This window comes from Orycteropus afer, unplaced genomic scaffold (assembly GCF_000298275.1).
Source record: "Orycteropus afer afer isolate SDZICR_OR568_19922 unplaced genomic scaffold, OryAfe1.0 scaffold00062, whole genome shotgun sequence".
Lineage (NCBI taxonomy): Eukaryota > Metazoa > Chordata > Mammalia > Tubulidentata > Orycteropodidae > Orycteropus > Orycteropus afer.
The window spans coordinates 4,341,364-4,352,075 of record NW_006921649.1 but is presented as its reverse complement, the minus strand read 5'-3'; positions in this window follow the sequence as shown (position 1 = coordinate 4,352,075).

Genomic DNA, 10,712 nt, shown 5'->3' with positions numbered 1-10,712 from the left:
CCATGGCCCCACCATTGAACAGATTCTTATGTTGGGACTATTAGTACTCTAAATACTTCAGATGAGCATGTATTAGGTTTTGTCTAGATGTTCTAGCTGTGCTTATAGGAAAGGTTGGTGCAAATGACTTACTATTTTATTAATAGAAGATGAAGTACCAAAAAAAAATTATAATAATATAAATTGATATAGAATACGGATATTGTATGTACTAATAAGGAGCCCTTATTAGTGACACATATGGTTAAGCACTCATCTGCTAACTGCAACGTCAGCAGTTCTGACCCACCCAGCAGCTGCATAGGAGGAAGATCGGCAATCTGCTTCTGTAAAGATTGTTGTTATTGTTAAAAATAATTGTTAGACTCTATGGCGTTGGCTCAGACACATAGCTACCCTATGCACAACAGAACAAAACACTGCCCAGCCTGCCCCATCCTCAAAACCCTGGTTATATTTGAGCTCATCATTGCAGCCACTGTGTCAATCCATTTTGTTGAGGGTCTTGCCCTTTTTTGCTGACCATTTACTTTACTGAGCATGTATCCTTCTCCAGGGAATGGTCTCTTCTGATAACATGACCAAAGTAGGTGAGACAAAATCTGGCAATTCTTACTTCTAAGGAACATTCTGGCTGCATTTCTTCCAGGACAGATTTGTTTATTCTTCTGACAGTCCATGCTATTTTCAGTATTCTTGGTCAACACCATAATTTAAAGGCATCAAGTATTCTTCTGTCTTTTTTATTCATTGTCCAGCTTTCACATCCCTATGAGGCAATTAAAATACCATGGCCTGAGTTAGGTGCACCTTAGTCTTCAAAGTGATATCTTTGCTCTTGAAGGCTTTAAAGAAGCCTTTAGCAGCATATTTTCCAGTGCAACACAACCTCTAATTTCTTGACTGCTACTTCATGGGTTTTGATTATGGATCCAAGTAAAATGAAATCCCTGACAACTTCAATATTTTCTCCATTTATCATGATGTTGCTTATTCGTCCAGTTGTGAAGATTTTTGTTTTCTTTGTAATGAAGCCTAATCCATACTGAATTGAAGACTGTAGTCTTTGATTTTCATCAGTAAGTGCTTCAGGTCATCTTCACTTTCAGAAAACAAAGTTGTGTCATCTACATATCACACATCATTAATGATTCTTTCTCCAAGCCTGATGCCACAGTCTTCTTCATATAGTTCAGTTCCTCAGATTATTTGCTCAGCATACAGATTGAGTAAGTATGGTGGAAGGATACCACCATTATGCATACCCTTCCTGATTATAAACCATGCAGTATCCCCTTGGTCTTTTTTGAAAGACAGCCTCTTGGTCTATGTACAGGTTCTTTATGAGCACAATTAAGTGTTCTGGAATTCTTCTCAATGTTACCTACAATTTGTTATGATTCACGTTGTCAAATGTCTTTTCATAGATAAGAATACACAAGTAAACATCTTTCTGGTATTCTTTGTTTTTAGCTAAGATCCATCTGACTTCATATATATTACCCCTCATTCCACATCCTCTTGTGAATTAAGCTTGAATTTCTGGAAGTTCCCTTTCAATATACTGCTGCAAACTTTTATGAATCATCTTCAGCAAATTTTTTCTATATGTGATATTAATGATATTATTTAATAATTTCCACATTCTGTTGGGTCATCTTTCTTTGGAATGGGCAAAAATATCAATTTCTTCCAGTCAGTCATCCAGGTATCTATCTTCCAAATTTCTTGGCATAAATGAGTAAGCACCTCCAGCACTGCAACCACTTGTTAAAACATCTCAATAGGTATTCGTCAATTCCTGGAGCCTTTATTTATTTTTTTAAATTTCTTTAGTGCAGCTTGGACTTCTTCCTTCAATACCATTCATTCTTGATTATTTGTTACTCAATGAAGTAGTTGAACATTAACTAATTCTTTTTCATACAGTGATTCTGTGTATTCCTGCCATCTTCTTTTGATGCCTCTTGCATCATTCAATATTTTGCCCATAAACTCCTTCAGTATTGAAACTCAAGTCTTGAATTTTTTCCTCAGTTCTTTCAGCTTGAGAAATGCTAAGTATTCTTCCCTTTTTGTTTCTAACTCCAAGTCTTTGCATATTTCATCTTGATACTTCATGTTCTCTACCTTACCTTTGAAATCTGTTCAGCTCTTTTATCTTGTCATTTCTTCCATTTGCTTTAGCTACTCTACATTCAGTAGCAAATTCCACAGTGTCTTCTGATATCATTTTGGTGTTTTATTCCTTTCCTGACTCTTAAAAGATTATTTGCATTCTTTATGTATGATGTTCTTGATGTCATCCCACAACTCGTCTGGTTTTCAGTTATTGTTGTTCAATACATCCAATCTATTCTTCAGATGATCTCTACCTGCAGGTAGGATTTAATCAAGGCTATATTTTGGGTCTCTTGAACTTGTTTTAATTTTCTTCAGCTTTAACTTGAACTTGCATGTGAGAAATTCATGGTCTGTTCCACAGTCAGTTCCTGGCCTTTTTTGGCTAATAATGTTGAGCTTCTCCATTGCCTCTTTCTACAGATGGACTTGAAATAATTCCTGTATATTCCATCTGGTGAGCTCCACATGTGTAGTCACTGTTTATGTTGTTGAAAAATTATTTGCAATGAATAATTCATTGATCTTGCAAAATTATATCATGCCACCTCTGGTGCCATTTCTATTACCAAGGCCATATTTTCCAACTACCAATATTTCTTCTCTGTTCCCAACTTTCACATTCCAATCACCAGAAATAATCAATACATCTTGATTGAATGTTTGGTCAATTCCAGACTGCAGAAGTTGGTAAAAATCCTCAGTTTCATCTTTTGCTTTGATGGTTGGTGCATAAAATTGAATAATAGTCGTATTGCCTTCTCTTCTGTGTAGGCATATGGATCCTACCACTGACAGCATTGTACTTCAGGATAGATCTTGAAACATTCTTTTTGATGGTTAATGAGATGCCATTCCTCTTCAATTTGTCATTCCCTGCGTAGTAGACCATATAATTGTCTGATTCAAAATGGCCAATATTAGTCCATTTCAGCTGTCTAATGCCTATTAGATATTGATCTTTATGTGTTTCATTTCACTTTTGATAACTTCCAATTTTCCTAGATTCATACTTTGTACATTTCACATTCCAATTATTAATGGATGTTTGTATCTATCTATCTCTTCCCATTTTGAGTCATGCCGCAACAGCAAATGAAGGTCCTGAAAGCTTTACTCCACCGATTAAGGTCAATTCTACTTTGAGAAGGCAGCCCTTTCCCAGTTGTATTTTAAGTGCCCTCCAGTCTGAGGGGTTCATCTTCCAGCACTATATCGGACACCATTTCAGTGTTATTCATAAAGTTCTCCAGAACTATATCAGACAGCGTTTCTCCAGTGTTATATCACAAGGTTTTCACTGGGCAAGTTTTTCAGAAGCAGATGGCCACATCCCTCACCCAAGTCTGTCTTGATCTAGAAGCTCTGTTGAAACCTGTCCACCATGAGTGATTCTGCTAGTATTTGAAATACTGGTGGCATAGTCTCCAGCCTCACAGCAACATAGCTACATAGCCTCACATAGCCTCACAGCCACCACAGTATGACAAACTGACAGATGAGTGGAGGTGTAAAGATTACAGTCAAGAAACCCTTATAGCGCAGTTCTAATTTGTCACATGAGTTGGTATTAATTTAAATTGACTTGACATCAACTAACAACAAGAAGAATATGTAATAATTATCACAGTAATGTAAAATTTTATATCATTCAAGTCATAATTTAAAATACTTAGAATTAACATTTTATTTAATGGAGAAAATTGCTTTAAAAAATAACATTGATTATTACTAAATGAGGAGCTCTGGTAGCATAGTGCCTAAGGCATTTGACTACTAACCAGAAGGCTGGCGGTTCAAACCCATCAACCACTCCTCAGAAGGAAGGTTGGGCAATCTACTTCCATAGTGATACCACCTCGGAAACCCAAGGAGGGGTCGCTATGGGTAGGGTCCGACTCAAAGGCACAAAACAACAACAACAACATTACTAAATGATCATGTATAAAAAGTGATAACATTTGTGAATAACTTTAATACTTAGAATATTAATATTAATAATGCTGGCTGATATAATAGCTAATACTAATAGTAAAATGACATAAAAAATACAATGTATCAACACATATGGTCCACTGATTGGGAATATATGTAGACTCAATTAGATACCATCATGTGATTCCAAGTTTACAAGCAGATCCTGAAAGCTGACCGTGCATACTATGGATTATATCTTCAGTGCTGTAATTTTCTTCTTTGTATTGAAACAGCAAATAATGTATTACTTACATCTACCATTAGAATGTAACTATCCTTGGGGTAAATTGTAAATATACTTCTAACATAGACCTTTTAACTTTTTTTTTTTTTTTTTGCCTTCCAGTGACTCTACCCAGTACTCCAAATATTACTAAAAATAAGCATTTTTTTTTTCAAGCCTTTGGTCCCAAAACTCACATAACAATAGAAAAAGGAAATGAGGCAGGGATGTGTTGAGGCAGAGTATTTGTATTTTCAGAAATCTTGAGACAGTTTTGCTTTCTGGTGTCAAGAGTAGATAATCAAGATGAAGACTGGACATATATAATTTTTCAGAGTTGAAATAAACCTATGGAAGGAGCCCTTTCAAAGAGATTAATGAGGCTCAGAGAAATTAGTTATTTCTTTAAAACTTTGGTAGAAACCTAATCAACCCCCACCATGAATTATTAGCTGGGTAACTTTTGCAAAGTACCATGGACTGCTAAAAGAACTAACAAATCTGTCCCGGAAAAAGTGCAGCCAGAATGCTCCTTGGAAGTGAGAATGGCGAGACTTCATCTTACCTACTTTGTTCATGTTATCACAAGGGGCCATTCTCTGGAGAAGGATACATGCTTGGTAAAGTGGAAGGGCAATGAAAAAGGAGAAGGCCCTCAACCAGATGGATTGACAGTGGCTGCAATGATGGGCTCAGGTATAGCAGGGATCGTGAGGCTGGTGCAGGACCAGGCAGTGTTTTAGTCTGTTGTACATAAGATCACCATGAGTCAGAGATGAGTTGACAGCACCAAATAACAACAAACCTTCTGCAAATTACTTATCTCTGTATCTCTAATATGGTAGATCTGGTAGCGTAGTGCCTAAGGCACTTGACTGCTAACCAGAAAGCTGGTGGTTCAAACCCACCATCCACTCCCAGGAAGGAAGGTTGGGCAATCTGATACTGCCTCGGAAACCCAAGGAGGGGTCGCTATGGGTCGCATCTGACTCCATGGCAATGGTTGCGTTTGCGTTGCGTATCTGTAATGTAAGGGTAATAGTAACTATATCCTAGGGGATTGTTATGAGGATTAATTGAGAAGTCACTATATGTAGTAAACACTACCTGTGACATATCATCGTTGTTATAATAATCATCATCACTAAAAGCTAGACAACTTTGATATTCTCAGCTTGGCTCCAGATAGTTTAAGAAGGTCAGGAAACATCAGAGGATGCTATTTTTCATGAATATCATTTAAAAAAAAAAATCCCAGAAAAGATGATAGACATCCAGCATCTCTTTCCTGTTGCACATTGTGAAGAACCCATGCTTGTGATCTGTACAGTCTTGAGTAAAAGGCACTTCTTTGAAACAAGCTAGACATTTTACATTCTCACTCTCAATGGAATCTTCTGGCTTCACAGGAATAAAATAATTCCTCAGTTAATCTGAATAGGATTTGTCCTTATCCTCTCTAGATAACTTCAGGACCTCAGGAGTTCATAAGAGATGGGGAAAACAATGGTTTAGACTGGTCCATAAATCCAGGTTGTTCTATGCTGCTGACTAGAAAGTCATGTTATGCATTAGTAAATATGTTTTGAGTAAGGAATAAAGTATATATAGTAATTTTGGATCACACCATAGAAATACAAACGTACATTGATTTCCTATTCATATTTAGTTGCCTCCTTCTTGTCTAAATGAGCAGATCTGATTCTCTTAGGGACTTAACAGATCACCTTCAGTAAAGCAGGGGGTTGGAAAACTTTTTTATATAAAGGACCAGATATGAAGTATTTTAGATTTTGTGGGAAATATGGACTCTGTTGCAACTACCCTCATAAGCCATTGCAGTGCAAAAGCTGCTACAAATGATATGTAAACAAATGGGCATGGCAGTGTTACAATAAAACTTTATTTAGGAAAACAAGCAGGTAATTGGATTTGGCCCTGGGGCTGTAGTTTGGCAACTCCTGGAAAGGATCCTAAGGTTGAAGCTTTTCCAATAAATACTTTTCTTTGGCTACTACATAGCTCTGCTTTACAGCTATAACTTGGGAAAATGTATAAATCTTTAGCACGTAATAAAGTGATGCCTGTATCTCAGTTACTCCTACAAAGGGAGTGCCTTCGTTTCAGTTAACAAGAGTTTGAAATCTTCATTTGGGTTTTTTTTTAGGCTAGCATTGTAAGATATTTATTATTTATTTAAAGAATGCAGTCTTGTGACAAAAGACTGTATGCATTATTCAGATTTTTAATATATATATATATATATATATATATATATATATATTTACTCTTAGGTATATAAAGATATCTTGAGCATACATGTATTTCAAAAGAATTCTTTCTCTCACATTGTTATGCAGACATCCTTGAGCTGTAAGAAATAGTTTGCACATCTGATTCTTTTCAGTATTTTTTCACCAGCACTTTCATGAAAAATATTGTTATTTTAAAGATAATTTGAAAACTATCATGCTTCATATTGTGGGGACTACAGTTTGACATTATCAAGACTATAAAGGTATTTTATCAAAAAGGAAAGAACTACTTTTTCTTTCTTTTTTTCTTTACTCTATTTTTTAGCAGAGTACAGAGGAAGTCTTGAAAAATTGAAATTATCCTTTCAGCTTTGGTTTCAAGCTTGTGATATTTTTCTTTTTTCTTTTTTTTGAAAATCAATTTCAAAGCATTTGACAATAGTGGAGATGTTTTACTTAATGATCAGGACAAAGAGCTAAAGCCAAAATCCTAAGCATAATTTAAATTTTAGCATTGACTTTTTATTTGGTCTGGAATAAAAAATAACTTCCCCCTTGACTTGTATTTACCTATCTTGTTGAAATACAATTAATATGAATTAATTAGTGTTAGTAAAACACTCAGAAGATGAAAGTGCCTTGTAAGTGCTAGATATCATTAGATAAAGACACCCCTGTTGGAGTAACTGGTTCCTGCCAAAATACTTTTAGGAAAAATACTGCCTTGCATTTAAAACCCTAATTTAATTTTCAGTAAAATGTTATTGCTTTTTTGTTAAATAGATTGAATAACCATAAAGTCTTTGATCAAATAAATGCTACCATGGATGGATTATTGTCACATTTTGGTTGGAACATACTCTAGATATTGATCTTAGTGATGTTTTATTCATATTAGAAATTATATCAACAGAAGCCATTTGGGCAGATGGAGAATCTTATACTTAACTACAGAATTTAACTACCTACCCTTGTTTCCTTGATTTTCCAAATTCATTAAAGCACTATTTTTATTAGTAAATCCAAGAATTAATGTGCTTGGCGGTTGCTTATATCACTGGGCTTTCGAGTGAGTGACATTTTCTATAGCACCTGAAGACTAGCCGTCAGGGCACACAAATTCATTTTCCTTCTCTCCATGAATCTTTATGTGAAATCTGCTTTGACATTAGTAATAGCAGCCCAGAATTTAATGATTTTCAAATAAAATGCTACCAGTAAATAAAGTAGCATAGATCTGTCTCAAATTTGTGAATAGTGCTAAGCCAAACAATAATGTAGTGAATGGAGGGTTATACTACCTTTCATTCAGAAAAATTTTATCTCATATATCCCTAAAATAAAGATGTTGTAACTGGTATGTTGTAACTGATTTTCACTTCTTTCAAAATGCAAAGTGATAAAAATATCCTTTATGAACCTAACTATTTTTAGTTTGGGCTTTATGTTTATTTGTTCAACCATCCAAAAATCAGTGGTTAAAATTGACATTAAACCCCTTGTTGTTGTGAGGTACCATCATGTTGCCTCTGACTCATAGTGACCCCATGCACAACAGAATGAAACACTGCCTAATCTTGTGCAAGCCTCACAATCTTTGTTACACTTGAAACCATCATTGCAGTCACTGCATCAATCCATCTCATTGAGGACCTTCTCTTTTTTCGTTGACTGTCCACTTTACCAAGCTTGATATCCTTCTCCAGGGAATGGTTCCTTCTGACAACATGACCAAAGTAGGTGAGACAAAATCTGGCCATTCTGGCTTCCAAGGAGAACTGAAATAAAAAATCCACTGCCATTGAGTCGGATCCTGTACATAGCAACTCCTCCTTCGGTTTCCAAGGTGATATCACTGCAGAAGTAGATTGTCCAACCTTCCTTCCAAGGAGTGGCTAGTGGGTTTGAACAGTTAGCCTTCTGGTTAGCAGTCAAATGCCTTAGGCACTACGCCATCAAAACTAATTCTCCTCAAAAATACAGAATATATAAATTGCTTCCATGGTTCTTATAGCATTTAGTTGAAATTATTTTGTTTATTCTTTTTCCTGTTTTTCTCCCTTCATGCCCTTGCTCTCCCTCTCTCCTTTCTTCCTTTCTTCTTTTGTTTTCTTCCTTCCTTTCTCTCTCGCTCCCTCTCTCCCTTTCACCAAGTAAAGGTAGGAACTCTGGTGGCATAGTGCCTAAGATATCTGATTGCTAACAAGAAGGCTGGTGGTTCAAACACACCAGCCACTCCTTGGAAGGAAGATTGGGCAATCTACTTCCATAGAGACAATGCCTCAGAAACTCTGCGATGAGTTAGAATCAACTAAACGGCATTTAGTTGGAATTATTTTGGTTGGTCTTCCTGTTTTTCTCCCTTCAACCCCCCACTCTCTCTCTCTGCTCCCTTTCCTTTCTTCCTTTCTTCTTTATTTTTCTTCCTTCCTTTCTCTCTCTTTCCCTCTCTCCCTTTCACCAAGTACAAGTAGACACTGGTATTCTCTGATTGTAAAGATGATGCCTTGTAATTTTTACTTTATAATCAAGACCAAACCAAATCCACTCCCACTGAGTTAATTCTGACTCATAGAGACCCTATATAACAGAGTAGAACTGCGCTGTAGGATGTCCAAGGCCATAAATCTTTAAGCAGACTGCCTCATCCTTCTCCCAGTGTGGCTGATGGGTTAAAACAATTTACATTTTGGTTAGCATCTGAATGCTTTGAATGATATTGATATTTGCTGCATTTTAAAACTAAGATGAGAGTGAAAAAAGGAAATCAAACATTCTGCTTTATAAAGGATTCATTAAACATTGACAGAGTGCAAGAATGGGCCATATCCAGGTGGAATTCCATCCCAGTCTGTGTGCTCTCACAGAGTCTGGGTGCCCTGTCATGCCCTGCCCAGATTTTTCTTTTCTCTACTTTGTTTGTTTTTGTCTCTTTTAAAATTATTACTATTATTTTTTCATCCTTACTATTATTATTTATTCTGCCCTTCCCATGTTCTAGTTTTCAGCTTTTTCTCTCTTCCCTATTCCTGATTCCCATTTTTTTTCCCTCATGGTTAACCCCATTTCTTGTTTTTCTTTTTGCATTTTTTCCTACTTTTTCTTCATTATTCTCCTACACTACCTCTTTTCTCTTATTGCCCCTCCCTAGATATTGCAGTTTTTTTCTTTCTTTTCTTTTTTCTTTTTTGGGTGACTGTTCCTGTGTGTTCATGCGGTGTGTGTTTTGTCCACCTGATTTTACTATTTTGATGGTTTTTTGATTGTTGTTTTTGTCTAACTGAGTGGGAGACAGCAATCATGCCAATGGGCCAAAACCACACCTGCACCTCCTACAGCTCCACTTACTGAGATCCACTACTTCCTTTTCCACCAACTGACCAATGATAAACAACCACCAAGAAGAGTCTGACTCAGCCTTAAGTGCTCTTCACAAACAGTTAACAGAGATCTAAATACAACAGACCATCACAGTGCACACAAACAAGCAAGGTAAAGTGGTAGAAAAAAGGGAGCAAGATACAGACTCAGAACACATCCCTGAGGAAGAATAAGCATTGGATCTCCCTGATATGGAATTCAAAACAATTATACTTTGGTATCTTCAAAGGATTGAGAGACAGATCAAGGAAAACACTGACAAAATTAAGGAAAACACAGAAAAAACCCTAGAACAATTTCAGAAGAAAATAGAAGAAGAAAATTATAAAATAAATGAGAATTTGTAAATGATATAAAATCTACAGATAGAAATCAAAAAGACTAACTCTAAATCATCAGAAATAAACAACATATTGAAAGGGCAAAAGAGTGGAATGGAATCAATGGAAGACAGAATTAATGAGATTGAAGACAAATATCTGAATACTTCTTTAGAAAGGGCTCAACCACACACAAAAAAATAAGATCGAAATAGAATGAAGAAAGCCCAAGGTTCATGTGGGACACTATCAAAAGGAATAACCTATGTGTAATCAGAATTCAGTAACAGGAAGAGAAAAAGAAAACTACTGAAAAAATTGTCCAAAATTTGTTGGAAGAGAAATTCCCTGATATGATGAAAGATGAGAATATATCCATTCAGGAAGTCCAATGAACACCAAACAGGATAGACCCCAAAAGAAAATCACCAAGAC